Source organism: Cetorhinus maximus, chromosome 20 (assembly GCF_964194155.1).
Source record: "Cetorhinus maximus chromosome 20, sCetMax3.hap1.1, whole genome shotgun sequence".
Taxonomy (NCBI): Eukaryota; Metazoa; Chordata; class Chondrichthyes; order Lamniformes; family Cetorhinidae; genus Cetorhinus; species Cetorhinus maximus.
The window spans coordinates 7,975,242-7,991,944 of NC_135898.1; positions in this window are offsets into that span (position 1 = coordinate 7,975,242).

Sequence of the window (16,703 nt, forward strand, 5' to 3'; positions counted from 1 at the left end):
AATCCAATTAAGCCACACACAGACACACACATAGACACAGACCCTACCACAATTCCAATTTAAAAATAATTTCCAATAACTTTATACACATTAATATCTGTCCATGACAACAGACAGACACACACAGACACAGACACACAGATACAAAATTCTATTGCTCTGGAAAATGTTTCAAACTGACTGAGGAATCTCCGGAGAGACCTGGAATTAAAACAGAGATGGTGGAGATACAGAGCAGGTCATTTAACAGTTGGAAAGAGAGAAAGTGGCAAATGTGTTAGCTGGGGATTCGTCACCACACTATCTTATCTGGATATTTCCAATCTCTCTCTCTCAGACACTGATTAACCACTGGGGATTTGTAAATTAACCATTTGGGATTTACATTCAATGTTGTTTTTCAGAATTGATCTTCAATATTGACAGTTTTGTGACATCATTGGTGTCAAACATTGGCTCACTACATCCTTAGACCATGATTCAAGAACATTGCGCATTTTCACAGAGAAATCTCAACATTCACAGGAACAGCCATCGAACCAAGTTTGCCACCTAATGAGACGTCAGAACAGATGACCAAAAGCGTGGTCAAAGTGACCAGCTTTGCTTAAAGGAGGAGAGAGCCAGAGAGAGAGGTGGAAACGCTTAGATTGTAAATATCCAGATAAGATACTGTGGTGATGAATCCCCAGCTAACACATTTGCCACTTTCTCTCTTTCCAGCTGTTAAATGACCTGCTCTGTATTTCCACCATCTCTGTTTTAATACCACGTCTCTCCGGAGATTCCTCAGTCAGTTTGAAACATTTTCCAGAGCAATAGAATTTTGTGTGTATGTCTGTGTCTGTTGTCATGAAGAGACATTAATGTGTATAAAGTTATTGGAAATTGTTTTTAAATTGAAATTGTAGTAGGGTCTGTGTCTACGTGTATGTCTGTGTGTGGCTTAATTGGATTAAAGCCAGCTAGTCTGGGTGCTTTGATGTATAAAAGCTGAGCAAGAGGTCAGAATTAGAGGAACACAGACATCACAGAGGGCTAGTGGCTGGTTAAGATGACAGAGATAGGGAAGCCCTGGAGGGGTTTGAAAACGAGGATGAGGACTTGAAAATTGAGGCAATGCTCACCCGGCAATCAAAGTTATTCACTGGAGTGATGGGTGCAGAGGACTTGATGCAAATTAAGATCAAAGAGCAGAATTCTGGATGAGCTTAAGTTTATGGGAGGGTGGAAGTTGTAAACTGGTCAGGAGAGCATTGGAATAGTCAGGTCTGGAGGTAACACTGCATTGCTAGCTCACTGCCTCCTTCTCAAGAAAGCAAATCTTCTCCCCAGAAAAAAACAGATTTCGGCAATCGGAAGCCATTCCAACATCTTAAACATTCACTCCCTCCACCACGGACGCACAGTAGCAGCAGTGTGTACCATCTACAAGATGCACTGCAGGAACTCACCGAGGATCCCTCGACAGCACCTTCCAAACCCACGATCACTACCATCTCGAAGGACAAGGGCAGCAGACACATGGGAACACCACCACCTGGAAGTTCTCCTCCAAGCCACTCACCATCCTGACTTGGAAATACATCACCATTCCTTCACTGTCGCTGGGTCAAAATCCTGGAACTCCCTCCCTGACACCACATGGACTGCAATGGTTCAACAAGGCAGCTCACCACCACCTTCTCAAGGGCAAATGGGGAATACTGGCCTTGCCAATGACGCCCATAGCCCAAATATGAATTTTTTTTAAAAAGACTAAAAATCTGACGGTGCTTTGAGAGGGGAGGCGATATCTGTGGGTCACATTCTGCGACCAGGGAAAAAGGCTTTCATCTCGAACAGTGAGGAGAGGAAGGAGCGATCCAGATGAATCAGGTAATGTTCTCTCAGGAATGGTCCAGAGACAGCATGAGGATCTAAGTGTGGAGAGTCATTCGTTACAGGACAAACAACATTGTAACTGGCCACTGTTTTCTCAGCACTCTCTTTTCCACAGTGTACTGTACACAAGGTTCAAATGCATTGACCTTCTCAGCTCTGACACGCACCAATTGTCATGAGAAAGATCATCACATTCTGTTTTCAAAATGACACGGATGCTGTCAGATAGCTTTGAGCAGAGCTGTGAAAGGATCTTTGTCAGGGCTCCTTAAAGAAACAGAAAACTTCATTTCCACGGTGTACTCATGTTGCAGTCTCTGGAACAGGACCGTGCTTTTACCAGCCAGTCATTCTGACATGCTGCTTCCTCTCAGTGTAAATGAATTGCAAAAAGTGCGACACACAGAAATAAAGAGAAGTCATTCGTGTCATCAAAGCCAGTGTCAGCTGTAGCTCCATGCATAGCGCTCTCACCTCAGAGTCAGAGGGTTGTTGTGGGTCCGCTCCCGAGACACAAACACATAAATCTCGGCTGACACTCCTGTGCAGTACTGAGGGAGTGCTGCACTGTCAGATGAGACATTGAACCGAGGTCCTATCTGCCCTCTCAGGCGGAGGTACAAGATTCCATGGCTCTGTTTTGAACAAGAGCAGGAGAGTTAGCCAATATTTATCCCTTAGTGAACATCACTAAAATACACGAATTATTTGGTCATTATCAGATTGCTGTGGGATCTTGCTGTGCTCAAATTGGCTGTCACGTTTCATACGTCACGGTACAACAGTGACTGCACTTCAAGAAGTATTTAATTGCCTGTAAAGTGCTTTACCCTGTCTTCAGGTTGTGAAAGGCACTGTACAAAGCAAATCTTTCTTTCCAATACACCACTGTACATCTACTTTCATCATGGTCTCCAGCCAACTTATCAAATCTCCCCAGGAAAAGGCTCTTCAAAGCATCTCCAGCCCATCCCCAAAGGTCCAACAGGAAACACTCAATAAAACCCATTCAACCTTTCCACGGAGCTAACCTTCCGACAGCTTTCTGAACATGATACTTCCTCTTTAAAGGAGTTCCTGGCTGGGGAGCGTTAACGTCCGAAAGGATTCCTGATGCAGAAGTGCTTCTTTAAAATAGGTCCTGATGGGAAATGCTTCCTCTTGAAAAGGGTTCCTTGTCGGGAGTTGTTCCCCCCGACCTCAAAAGAAAAAAGCACCAGGCCAGTGAGCAGTGCATTTGAAGAGTGCCCCTCATCACACCGCACAAGTTGAATGAAGTAATTGAATGAGCTTTATGGGCAGAATTTAACACCTCGCGGACGGATGTGAAATAGCGCGAGATGATGTCGGGCGAGCGTCCCGACACCATCCCACGCGCGAGCAATGAAAAGGCCACTTAAGGCCATTAAAAAGGCAATTGTTTGTGGTTTTATGTTGCCTGCACGATTTCGCACTCGTCGCACGGGCAAAACGCGCAGGCGGGCAGCCCACTCTTTGAAAAACATCATCCAAGGGCAGGATGAAAAGGGTCGGCAGCATTGCCAGTGTGAGCTGTGAGGAGTTTGGGAGATAGTTTGCTGCTGGTTGTTTATTTGAACTTGGCAGCTTCATCTCTGTTCTGAGCTTCAGACTTAGCATTTCCAGGCTTCATTTCAGGACTCATTGGTGTCTGCAAAGCCCTCAGAGGGTTCAGACCGTGTGGAGCCTTCCAGGTATCAGACAGCCATCCTTACCCTGGGAATGGGGATTGTGGTCCCCGCTGGAGGCACCTCCTCTGAGAAGGAAGAAAGGGGCAGAGGGGAGAGGAGGCCAGGTGATCCAATGAGGAGCATCTGTCAGCAGCTTGATGCAATTATGGACAGCCGATTGGGACACTCCATTCAGGGGAGGGACCTGTGGGAGGAGAGGCTCAGACACAAGGAGCACAGGGCCAGCTGGCAGTGCAAGGTGGAAGGGGCCACAGAAGACGCCACTATCTTGCTGCCAGGGTTTACAGGCAGCGATGCAGCTACCTCAATATGTCCGAGGTGCAATGCCGAAGGAGGCTCCGCCTCTCCAGGGAGACAGTGACCTCCATTTGTCAGATGATCGAGCCTGAGATCAGCTCCGACTGTGTGGGTGGACACCCCATGCCAGTGGCTCTGAAGGTCACAGTTGCCCTCAACTTCTATGCCTCCGGAACTTTCCAGGGGTCGGTGGGGGGTCTGTGTGGAGTCTCCCAATCAGCTGTCCATAGTTGCGTCAAGCTGCTGACTGATGCTCTGTTCAGGCAGGTACTGCCGTTTATTCATTTCAGAATGGATGAGGCCAGCCAGGTTGAGTGAGCTAGAGGCTTTGCAGCGATTTCTGGCTTTCCCCATGTCCAGGGTGCAATCGAGTGCATACATGTGGCCATCAAGGCACCAGCAGGTCAGCCGGAGCCTTCGTCATCAGGAAGAGATTCCACTCCATGAACGTGTAGATAGTGTGTGATCACAGGATGCAGATTCTACAAGTCTGTGCAAGGTACCCTGGCAGCTCCCATGACGCTTATATTCTGAGACACTCCCAGGTGCCGAGGCTCTTCAGTGCTCCAGCCCGACTGGATGGATGGCTGCTGGGTGACAAGGGCTATCCATTAAAGAGCTGGCTCATGAAGCCTCTCCGCCACTCAAGATCAGAGGCAGAGCAGCGTTACAATACGGGTCATGCCTCCACAAGGGCGGTGGTGGAGAGGATCACAGGTTTTCTCAAGATTCGCTTCCAATGCCTGGACTGTTCAGGGTGAGCATTACAATATCCCCCAGAGCGGGTGTCACTGACAGTGGTTGCATGTTGCGCTCTCCACAATCTGGCACTGGCAAGGGGGGACCCACTGGAGGAAGAGGATCTTGACACAACTGCACAGGTCACAGATGATGAGTCCAGCAGTGAGTCAGAAGAGGAGCAGGGTGAGGAGAACGCTGAGGGCTTGGAGCCAGATCCCGGTAACCTGCAGGGAGGCAGGGACACCATGGACGCCTCAATCCAACGCTCCATCAGCTAGGCGACCAAAGATCAGCTTCAAACACGTGCCAGGGCTGCCACCTCCATCCCGGGTGTCTGAAAAGACCTTTTCATTTACACCCAAAGTCCAATCAGTGTCTGTGCAATAAAATTTAGAGCCACTTATGTCCAGCATGAGATACTGGTGTGCCCTGCACCTACAAAAAAAGTGAAGCATACTCAGGCTTTAAGACAAAGCAAAATTTATATCATGTTGGTACTCATATTAAATGAACATAACAATATATAGTCACACCAGTAAACATATTATCAAAACATAACAGAATATCACCTGTGAGCAGTCCCTCTTGTACTCTTGGTAACTTAAATTTACATTTGCGAGTGCTATGTCTAGGTGCTGCCCCCTTGCTGGCAGTGACATTGGAGGCACTCTGCTGATGCTGCTGTCTTGTTGGCCTTAATGGCCTTGGCAGTTGTCCTCTGGCTAGTGGAGCCTGTGCTGGCCCTGCCTGGGAGGGAGCAGCCAGTGCCATGGCTGGCATCTCCCCAGTCACCGCAGCCTCATCAGACGCCACAGTCACTGACGGAGGAGCTGAGGAGCTGCTGCCATCATCCAGAACGCCCTGAGAGGAGCCCGCAGAGACAACAGGCAGCTTGTGCTCCAACATGAGGTTGCTCTGGACCTCCCTGCTCACCATTGATGGATGGGCACCTAGCTGGGATACTGGGTGTCTCATCCATCGCCCACACTGGCACTGACCATCTGAGGTCATTGCCTGTGTGAGGGCTTGCAGGTCAGAGTTCAACCCCATGAATCCCTGATTCTGTTCCTGGAGCTGCCTCTGCATGAGAATCGCCACTCTCTCAGTGGAGGAGGCAGTGTGCTCAGCTATGAGGGTCAACACAGTGCTCCTGTTCAGCATGGACTCCTCCATAAAGGAGACCACAGCATGCATTCCCTCATGGATCTCTGCCAGATCCTTCCGCACATCCTGCTGGACATCCAGCATCTGCCACCTAATGGACAACTCCAGAGGCTCATCATCAGCCATCGGTTCAGCATGGTCCTGGTCTCCAGCAGTCCTCCGACTGCCGGTGCAATGGGTACTCTGTCTGCTCCTCAAGTGAGTGTGAAGTGCCCTCACCACTGTGCATCGACATGGTATCTGCGCTGGTGCTTGGTGCAGAGAGAGGGTGTCACATAGGTGCATCTAAAGCCCAGGGGTCCTCTGACGTCGAGGGTGGCTCTTCTGGGACCTGTGTTCATGGGCGAGCTGGTGAATCTAGGGGAGAACAAGGACATATCATTAGTTTTAGTCATCACACTGTCACTGTACATGCCAGGCACTCGGGTGAGACAATGGAGATCTGCATCGTGGTGCCACTGCCTTTCAATGATTAATGGGGATTGCAGGTTTGAGGCTTCTGTTAATGATGAGACTACACAAGAATGTTTGCACAATCCCGACACTCTCACCTCTGTGCACTGCACTCTTACCTTCATCAGAAACCCCTGTCTCTCCACGACCGGCTGACTGAGGTGGGTGACAGCTCTCCAGCTCCAAGACATCCATCTCATACCTCATCAGAATGAGGAGATTTGGGGGGGTCTCCGCCTGTCTTAGTTCTTTCGTTGGTGTTATGACTTCTCCTGAAAGGACAGAGGAGCATTGATTAGTCCACTCTCTACCTGCAGCGCCATTGCAGCCTGGCCAACCCCAGCTGAGGAACACCTCACAGGGCACATCTGAGTTGTGGCCCTCAAGTCGCAAGGCACTCAGTCCAAGCAGCCAGGGCTCACCCTCTTGGCCAGCCCCGGTGTCATTGACAGTTGGCGCTCAGACTCTAACACCCCTGAGCAGCACTTGGGGACGGACAGCCCTTAAAACTTCTCCAGACTGATCCATGCCAACTCGGTTCTCACCCTTGCCGAGAGCAGCAGGTGGTTGAACCTTTAGCGACACTGTGCCCATGTGTGCCGCACATCATGGCTGCTGACCGAGGCTGCCACCTCCTTCCAGGCTTTTTTGGTCTCCTCCTGTCATCCCTGGGTACGAGAGTGTCCTGCCTCACAACGACCTCCTCCATAAGGACCGCGAGGCACTGGTCTGAGAAACGGGGTTGCCGAGTGCCTACCCGACTTGCCCGCCTGCCTGGCGTTTCCTGCCACTGGTGAGGCCATTGTTTCAATCTCCAGACCGACCCTAAAGACTCTCCCCTGGCAGCCTTCAGGGAGCTGCCTCTGCTGGTTTTAAATTTAACGCTCGCCAGGCCGTCATTGGACCCGGTGCCCGATAGGCCCCCCCCTGCCCCCATCCAGCCCTTCCTGACCATTTACAAGACTCGTTTCATGCTGGACGGACCTTAACTGGCCACCAGCGTGAAATCGCGTTAGCAACTCGACCGTGGCCAGGGGTGGATTCCACATCCGCTTCCGCTCCTGCCAACTTGGCACGCACGCCAAGCGTGAAACTCAGGCCAATCTGTTCGCTGTGCACAACATCACAAACACTTCCCATCAGTCAGGCTGGAGGTCAAGTTGACCCTCACCCTGGTGTGGCTCGGGGCCTGATTCTAACCTGGGCCCCACTCTGAGCATTGCACGGTGAGAAATTCAGTTCCCTCGGAAAACCAGCTCTTCTCTCAAGGAGGTGGACTAGATCACCCTGTATGGTAGAGAAGCTTCAATTCTGCAGAGACAGAGACTCGAACTGCTCAGTACCTCAGGTTCAGCCTGGGAACCTCCAAAGGGTGCAGTAACGAGATGGTGGGATGCTTCTGCAAGTTAGTGCTGAATTGGAATATTAGGAACAGGAGGAGGCCATTCAGCCCCTCGAGCCTGCGCCATCATTTAGTCAGACCAAGACTGATCTACACCTCAACTCCATTTACCCATGTCCCTTGATACCTTTAGTCAATGAAAATCTGGCATTGAAACTTTAACTGATTGTCAGCATCCATGGAGGATTTATAATTACTCTGATATCATCATAAAGTGCTTCCTAATTTTGTGCTGTAAATATAATATTGAGTCCCCTTGATTTGAATTGCCCCATCAGAGGAAATAGTTTCTTTATATCTCACCCATTGGATAGCTTAAGAGACTAAACACCATCATTCACCTCTTCTTACTTTAATTGATGGTTCCAGTCAGGAGCGGGTTCACATTCAGCTTTAAAGACAGAAAACATTCTCAAATCTCAGCTGACAGGGGAGTAGGGGCACTAGGAATGAAGACCCCCTGCCCCCACCACATATCGCTGAAAGGGACCACCACCATCCACCGACTAGGCTTGAGGAATAACTCGTTGGATGATGCACAGCTTCCTGTGAGGCTGTACCTCATGCACTAAAGACAATCTTTGAGAAATTTGAGCAGAAAATGGAAGGGTAGTGAGAAACAGCTGGGATAGAGGAGCTCGGGATGGGAGAGTGCCAGTGTATCCTGTGCCCATTCTAAGCCTGCCCCTCGATTTCCATGCTCAGTTTGGATATCACTTAGCTTGTTTCCGGCCAATCAACCATGAGGAACTTATTATCTTTGATCAAGTTAATGATGTGAACAAGCATAATCTGACACAAGCCATGAATAAAAGAAATGTGGATATACCTTACCGGGCGAGGGCTGTTCCAATATCAGTGATTGGGTGTTCTACAGAGCCAAGCCGGCTGGTGAAGTCAAAACTGGGACAGAGAGTCTTTCCTTGAAGAGAGAGTTTATTGACTTAGTATAGAGTCAACACTCCTCCACTCCACCAGTGTCCCAGCTATCCCCATTTATAGGTGTACAAATACCCATTACCTGTTTCACAATGTAACTGCCATTAATATTGACACTGGGTTTGTATTGGGACCAATCTCACTGCCCCCTTCTGGAAAGAGAGAAAGAAACATCCGCATTTATTAAGTAGAATTACATTACACTTGAATCTACAGAACAAAAACCGACCATTCAGCTCTACTGGATCCATGCCCATGTTTATGCTCCACACTAGCCTCCTCCCACCCCTTTCTACATCTCACCCCATCAGCATATCCTTCTCCATCATGTGTTTATCCAATTTCCCCTTAAATTTATCTACACTATTCACCTCAACATCTCCCTGTGGTGGTGAGTTCCACATTTTCCCCACTCCCTGGGGAAAGGAGTTTCTCCTCAATTCCCGATTGGGTATAATGGTGACTATCTTGATGGGCATTAATTTTCAGACACTTCCCTCCACTCACTGCTGCCACAAGTGGAAACATCTCCTCCACATCTCCATTGCACTTTAATATAAGTCTGAGAAATGTTTAATCACATTGGACATACAACAAATCACATTGTACATACAACAACTCATTTGGAAGCACAGTCATTGTTATGCAATTACACACTGCACACAGCATCAATCCCACCGACTGCATTTAGATAGTATTGTGAATTAGTAACATGTCCCAAGGCTCTTTATGTAAGCGTTTTACACAGAGAGATATATTAGGACAGATATGACCAAAGGTTTGTTCGCAGAGGCAGGTTTTAAGAAGCGTTTCAAAAGAGGAGAGAGAGAGGCAGAAAGGTGTAGGGAGGCAATTCCAGAGCTTAGGGTCCAGGCAGCTGAAGGCACATTGGAAATGGATCCCAGCTCAAGCGGCTGGATCGGAGAAATGCTGGTATCTCAGAGGGGTTGTGTGTCAGGGAAGAGTGAGGAAGGTAAGGTCAGAGGTTACGGATGATGAGCTGAACATGATTACCCAGTTTCTTTGGCAAACGGAGTTGAGGACAGGCTGTCACCTTGGCGACAAAGATTTCTTCCCGTGTTTCTTTCAAACACTGACCAAAGCTTACACTGTCATGTCAGTTCTATCTTCTCATGCATTCCTGCCATGAAAACATTGCCATGGAGCTAAGACGTCACACTGTATTTTTATGAAATAGGTATCAACATGGCCGCATCCTCAAGTTTTAAAAACAGCACAAAAACTTTCAAAAGACTGAAGATATGTCTGCTTGTAACTGAACAAAAGGAGCTAATCTAGCAGTATTGAAGAAATTTGCGTCTCACTATCTCTGAAGAGACACTAACGGCCCTGAGGCAACAGTGACCAACTTCAAAGGGAATTATACAAAGGCCATCTACATTTCCTAAGCCAATCTTTAATGCTTGAAACTGTAACAATGTCAATAATCCAGGCAGAGGAATGTACATCCTTTGTCAAGGCCAAAGTGGAGGTGTGGGGGGCATATGATATGACCCTCTGAGCTGGTTTTATCCCCTTTTTATCCCAATTTCTATCATTTTTTTCCCCCACCACCACCACCATCACCCCATCCCCTGACCCCATCCCCCCCAGGGCCATCTGTTACTTGTTCCATGTTGTTCTTTCACACAATGCTACCCTTGTCCTGCTTTTAATCACATTCTGCTTTCTTACCTTAATGCCACTATTAGCACCTTTTTTTAGCACTAACCACTACCATTAACACTCCCTTTGACCTGCGGTGCATGACATCTTTGTCAATCTCTCCTTTGTCCCCACCTATTGCTGGCCTTCTATCCAGCTCCACCTTCCCCACATCCCTTAAACAGTATAAATTTCATCACATTTCCACTTCTCTTCAGCTCTGAAGAAGGGTCATACGGACTCGAAACGTTAACTCTGTTCCTCTCTCCACAGATGCTGAGTTTTTACAGCATTTTCTGTTTTTGCTTCAGATTTTCAGCATCCGCAGTATTTCGCTTTTATCTGTTGAAATTAAACCTCCTTCTGTCCGGAACAATACAAGAAATAGAAGTAAAAGAGGGAAGCCATTTCACATAGTTTCTAACGGTGTGTTGTTCAACCAAGGCACCCACACACGAGTCCGTTTGGAATTGTTCAGGGATGCGAGAGTTAGCAAAAGAAGAAATCTGTGTCCTTTTTCATTTGTAACAAATTCCTCGAAGCTTTCTAACAATTTACCCAACCCTAGGACTGAAAATGATCTTAATTACAGGCCAACACCCCACCAGCACTCAGAATAACATTCCCAAACTGTGGCCTCTGTCATTATCATTTTGATGTGGGACTCAGGAGGGGTTTTCTCAATTGAGTTTAATTATTTGCATATTTTCTGTTCTCCCTGATTTTCCCTCATCCTCGGCACTTTTCCCTGAGATCAGAGCATTAATCTCCTCCCCAGCCCTTGGCTAACAATCTGTTCCAAGCCACAGCAAGTCTGAAGCCTTGCGCAGTTACTCTGGTTTCTCTGCCCTCCTGATCATCAGTTCTGCAATGCCAGCTCGGTTCGGTCAGTCACACTCCTGCCCCTAAGTGGCCACATGATCCAGGCCAACACCTCAATGTAGCATTGCCTGAGGTGGCAACATTGGGAGAAATGCTAAGCTGAGGGCCCATCTCCCCTTCTCGGGTAGATGTTAACGGTTCCATGACTCCACTCAAGGCTGTCAGTGCCTTCCAACATTCCTTCTCATTGAATGCTGCCAAAAAACAGGATTAACTGGCCATTCCTCCCATGGCTGTTTGTGGGATCTTGCTGTGTGAAAAGTGGTCGCTTGATCTGGCCGCATAAACCAACAGTAAATGCGCTTAGAAGTAATGTACGGGAAGCTCTTGTGGGTCTCTCTGAGAGATGTGATGAGGACGCTGGGCGCGGGTGGCGTTGGTGAGAAGCTATTTCTTTCAGTGTAAGTGTGATGTGCATGGCAGAGATTTGGCTTATTGACTTGCTGGATATTCTACAGTTGCTGCTGTAGCTCAAGTAACTGGCCTGTGTCACGACCATGTAAAAGGCATTTCCTTAAAGCGGTCCGTGAGTTAAGAATTTGTGTGTACGTATATGGCTCCCTTTTAATTTATGAAGGCTTCAATTTAAAAATAACCCAGCAGAACAGCTTTAGTCTTTAACAAGATAAAGGTTAGTGCATTACACAAACTACACTGAAAGTTATAAAATGATAAATTTATTTCCAAAAAAATACAGATACAAAGATCAAAATGCATAGAAAGGAAAAAAATGCTGAAAGATGAGGTTTCAGATCAATTTCTGTGAGATATCATTGCAAGCCCATTGCTTGAGTTCCATTCTTTCTGATGTGAAGGGGGTTGAAACTTTGAGATTTTGTTTAGCAGCTGCAATAGCTTCTGCAGTTGACCAGTCGACGTTTGCCTTTTCAGGTGAACGCAGCAGATTTTTGGGAGAAGGAGTTTTCCTATTCTTTACTAATTCTGAGGTTACAGCACTTGCAGGTTGCCGGGATTCCTTTGAAAACTTACCTCTTTCTCCTCTCTTGGCCAAGAACCATTGCCGAAGTTGTTTCTCAGAGTTCTTCCTGGGGTTCTGCACACAAAGCGTCTGTTTGCAGCCCGTCTTTCTGCAGTTCAAAACCTTACAATGGCTGCTAATGGTGTGACCTGGACAAAATGCCAAGTCATTTTCCAAATAAGGCAAGTGGTAATCCTATTCAGCAACCCAAAGCCCCCGCAGCAGCTGTTGTGTTCAAAAGGGGCCAAAGTCTTCACAGCTTCGGGGAAAGGCATTGTCTGTTTGAGGACTCATTGAATTTCAAAAGTCTTGTCATCTCTGGGTGTCTCTACCTGCATTCCACTTAAAGCTTGAAGCTATGTTGCAGTTGATAGGGGCAGGTGACTTTTGACAGCCATTTTCCAAGCTTTCCTGTGTCCATGTAAACAAGAAGACGAGCCTTTTCCCCAAATCTATAATATCAGGACCACACATTCGTGACACCTAAAAAACAAACAACCCAGCAAGAAGCCCTGGAAGGAATGGGCTGACCGGTTTAGACATTTGCTGACATGGCTCAGGTCTCCTCGTCATGGTCTGCTCATCATCAGATGTGAAGTCACTTCTCAATGGGACATGGACAGAACGGAGAGGAACCTTCAAATGCAGGTCATTGATAAGAATCTCAGAGCATGTTCAGGTGCAGCCTTTCATTCTCTCTGGCGTGTGTGTTTTATAAATGATGGACCAATGTCCTTATTTAAAACTTCACGTATTTCAACCCTCTCTACATATCCATGCTTATCACATGATCTCAACCAAGACAGACTGGATTGTTCGAACTGGGTTTTCCGTTCTCACAATGTCAGCTCATTGGGTAACGCTCTCGCCTCTGAGTCAGAAAGTCATGGCCTCAAGCCTGCCACCACCACCCCCCCTCCCCCCACCCCCCCCCCGCCAATCCCATCATCTTGCCCCCCACCCCATGCAACGCTGGAGGAGTGCTGCATTGTCAGGGGTCCCATCTCTCAGTATGAAACCTTTAACTGAGGTCTTTCCCTGCACTGTCAGAAAAGAGCCCAGGGCAATCACTTCTGAAGAGGAGCGCTGGAGACTTCTCCCCATGACCTGAGTAATATCCGCCCTTCAACCCAGCATCACAAAAATACAGATTGTCCTGTCATTTGTTCCAATGCCCTTGTGGGACTACAATGTTCCTGAGATAATGACAGTGAGGATACTTCACACGAGTGCTTCACTGGCTTTGTGACACCCTGAGCTGGTGATATAAGTCTCTATATAAGAGCAAGTTCTTCCCTCTCTTGCCATGGCTGGAGGGTGACCAACAGCGTTGCCTGTCTGTTATCTCTCTGCTCCCCCTGGAGAGGTACAAGCAGCCCTTTCTGGATTTCATGCTGTAAGTGTTGTGCAGCAGCTTCTGAAACTCTGAGCCTTTCAGTTGAATTGAAGAATTGGAAGAAGTTCACTTCTGGGGGCCTGAGCTATCAATGCAGATCGGCTGAGATCCTTCGGAAACATCAAGAGCAAAATCAGGAGCATTCTCGACAGGGATCTTGCTGAAGGTTTCTCAGCAGCACTCATGGCACAGGTCAGTCCAAGTTTCCATTCCACGCTTACGCTTGTCGAAATGCACAGGACTGTTCGAGCACTCGACACCAATTCGTCCAGATGGGGGGGGTCAAAGTTTCAAATCCGAACCAGGCCAGTTAGGAGGAAAATTAGGATAAAACTTCTACCCACAAAGGGTGATGGAACCCACTCTCAGTCGATGTTAGCTCAATTAAATCTCAGAGCGTTAGGTTTTCCCAGGCAAACATAGAAAAGGATATGGAACAATGGAACCAAGACAAGTGAATGGAGTTCAGGTACACAGCAGGCGTGATCTGATGAAATGATGGAACAGGCTGGAGGGGCTGAATAGCCTCCTCCTGTTCCATTGTTTTGCTTCTTGTACCCAAGATCTTAGCAAGTGGAGTGAGTGTAATTGGTAGCTGTTTCAGGAAACCAGAACAAGCACAAAGGGCTGGATGGCTTCCTTCAGTGTTGTATGATACTGTGATCTGTTTCCTTAAGGTATCTGATCAATGGCTTATTCAGTTTATTCCCAAACTTGGCCAGTCAATAATGAAGCTCAGAGTCTCAATCGATAGTCTGTACTGAGCCCGATCACCAGTTAGGGTAGCTCCATGGCTCCATGCTAGAGAAGTAGAGACACACACACACACACACACACACACACATACACAGACACACACACACACAAACACACACACACACACCTCCTCACTGTCCACTACCCTCTTGCTCCAGAATGTGCACAGTGACAGGGTCAGGGTTAAGTTCAACTCACATGTCTCTTAGTGCATCTGGAAAACTATGCCCTGAGCTAAGAGAATGACACCAAGCCATCAACTGGTGCAACAACGACTGTATGAAGGCAGAGAGAGGAAGACGAGTAACTTTCATTCGTTATATTTAGCAGGGTTTAAGATAGGATACCAAGGGGTACCTGCTCATTTGTAAAGCAAACCTGACTCCCCTCCAAATAAATGTGGAGGAAATTTCTTTACCCAGACGGTGTTTTTTTAAATTCATTCACGGGATTTTATTGCCCATCCCTAGTTGCCCTCGAGAAGGCGGTGGTGAGCTGCCTTCTAGAACCGCTGCAGTCCATGTGGTGTAGGTACACCCACAGTGCTGTTAGGGAGGGAGTTCCAGGATTTTGGCCCAGCGACAGTGAAGGAACGGCCGATATATTTCCAAGTCAGGATGGTGAGTGACTTGGAGGGGAACCTCCAGGTGGTGGTGGTGTTCCCACAACATAGCAGAACTCAGGGCCAAGGCGAATATGAGCAACTGGGGATGGGGAACGTGCTCCAGCCCCATCAAAGGAGAAAAACAAAAGATGCATTTAAGGGGAAGCTGGAAAAACACATGAGGGAGAAAGGAATAGAAGGATATGCTAATAGGCCAAGATGAAGAGGGGGTGGGAGGAGGCTTGTGTGAGCATAAACACTGACATGGAGCATTCTGTTCTCTATACTCGACATGATACGTGGCCACATCTCTGAGCAGTGCATGTGCAGCTCTGCAAAAGAATGTGGAGCCCATGTTGTGAGCTGCATTCATTTGGAAGGGTGTCTTCCGGCCGGGGTTTGGGGGGGTGGGAGGGTGGGGGGGGTGGGTGGGGGGCGCGGTGGGAGGGTCCACAGCTCTTATTTCGATCAGGCTGTCGGACAAAGGGAAGAGTCAGGGAACTGAAGCCTTCACCCGAGGAAACCCACAAGAGATAATGTAAGAGCCTCAATTCATCACTTCGACTTGAATCAGTATCGTCCCCACTTGCTTTCCTGAATAACATGGCTGGTGCAGACACAGATCCAGAGGCTCAGACTGACCCTCCAGAAACACATCTTTCATTCACTTCATCCTTCCCTCCCTTCCTCTGGATAAACCCCAACTCCTTCTGCCCCTTGTACCAGCTGATACCCTCCGCAACACCAGCTTTTCCCATTAGGATACAGACCTCTCAGTAACTATCCTTAAACGATACCTCTGCATCACCCAAATAGCTTTCCCTTCACCCTAACTGCTGGTGAGGATCACCCTCCCAAACAAAGACTTGCATTTATACAGTGCCTTTCACATCCCAAGGATGCCCTAAATTAATTGATAGTTAAGGAAGTACTTTTTGAAGTGTGGTCATTCTTGTAATGTAGAAAATACAGTAGCCAATTTGTGCACAGCAAACGCCCAAAAGCAGCAATGTGATAATGACCAGATCATCTGTTTGAGTGGTACAGGTTCAGGGATAAATATTGGTCAGGACGCAGGGGATAAGTCCCCTTCTCTACTTTGTAATACTTTGCTGGGATCATTTCACTCCCCCAGTACTGACCCTCCCACAGTGCAGCACTCCCTCAGTACTGACCTTCCGACAGGTCAGCATTCCCTCAGTACTGACCCGCCGACAGTGCAGCACTCCCTCAGTACTGACCCTCCGACAGTGCAGCGCTCCCTCAGTACTGACCTTCTGACAGGTCAGCATTCCCTCAGTACTGACCCTCCGACAGTGCAGCACTCCCTCAGTAATGACCCTCTGACAGTACAGCACTCCCTCAGTACTGACCCTCTGACAGTGCAGCACTCCCTCAGTACTGACCCTCTGACAGTGCAGCATTCCCTCAGTACTGATCCTCCAACAGTGCAGCACTCCCTCAATACTGACGCGCCGACAGTGCAGCGCTCCCTCAGTACTGACCCTCTGACAGTGCAGCGCTCCCTCAGTACTGACCCTCTGACAGTGCAGCACTCCCTCAGTACTGACCCTCTGACAGTGCAGCACTCCCTCAGTACTGACCCTCTGACAGTGCAGCACTCCCTCAGTACTGACCCTCTGACAGTGCAGCGCTCCCTCAGTACTGACCCTCTGACAGTGCAGCGCTCCCTCAGTACTGACCCTCTGACAGTGCAGCGCTCCCTCAGTACTGACCCTCTGACAGTGCAGCACTCCCTCAGTACTGACCCTCCGACATTGCATCGCTACCTCAGTACTGACCCTCTGACAGTGCAGCGCTCCCTCAGTACT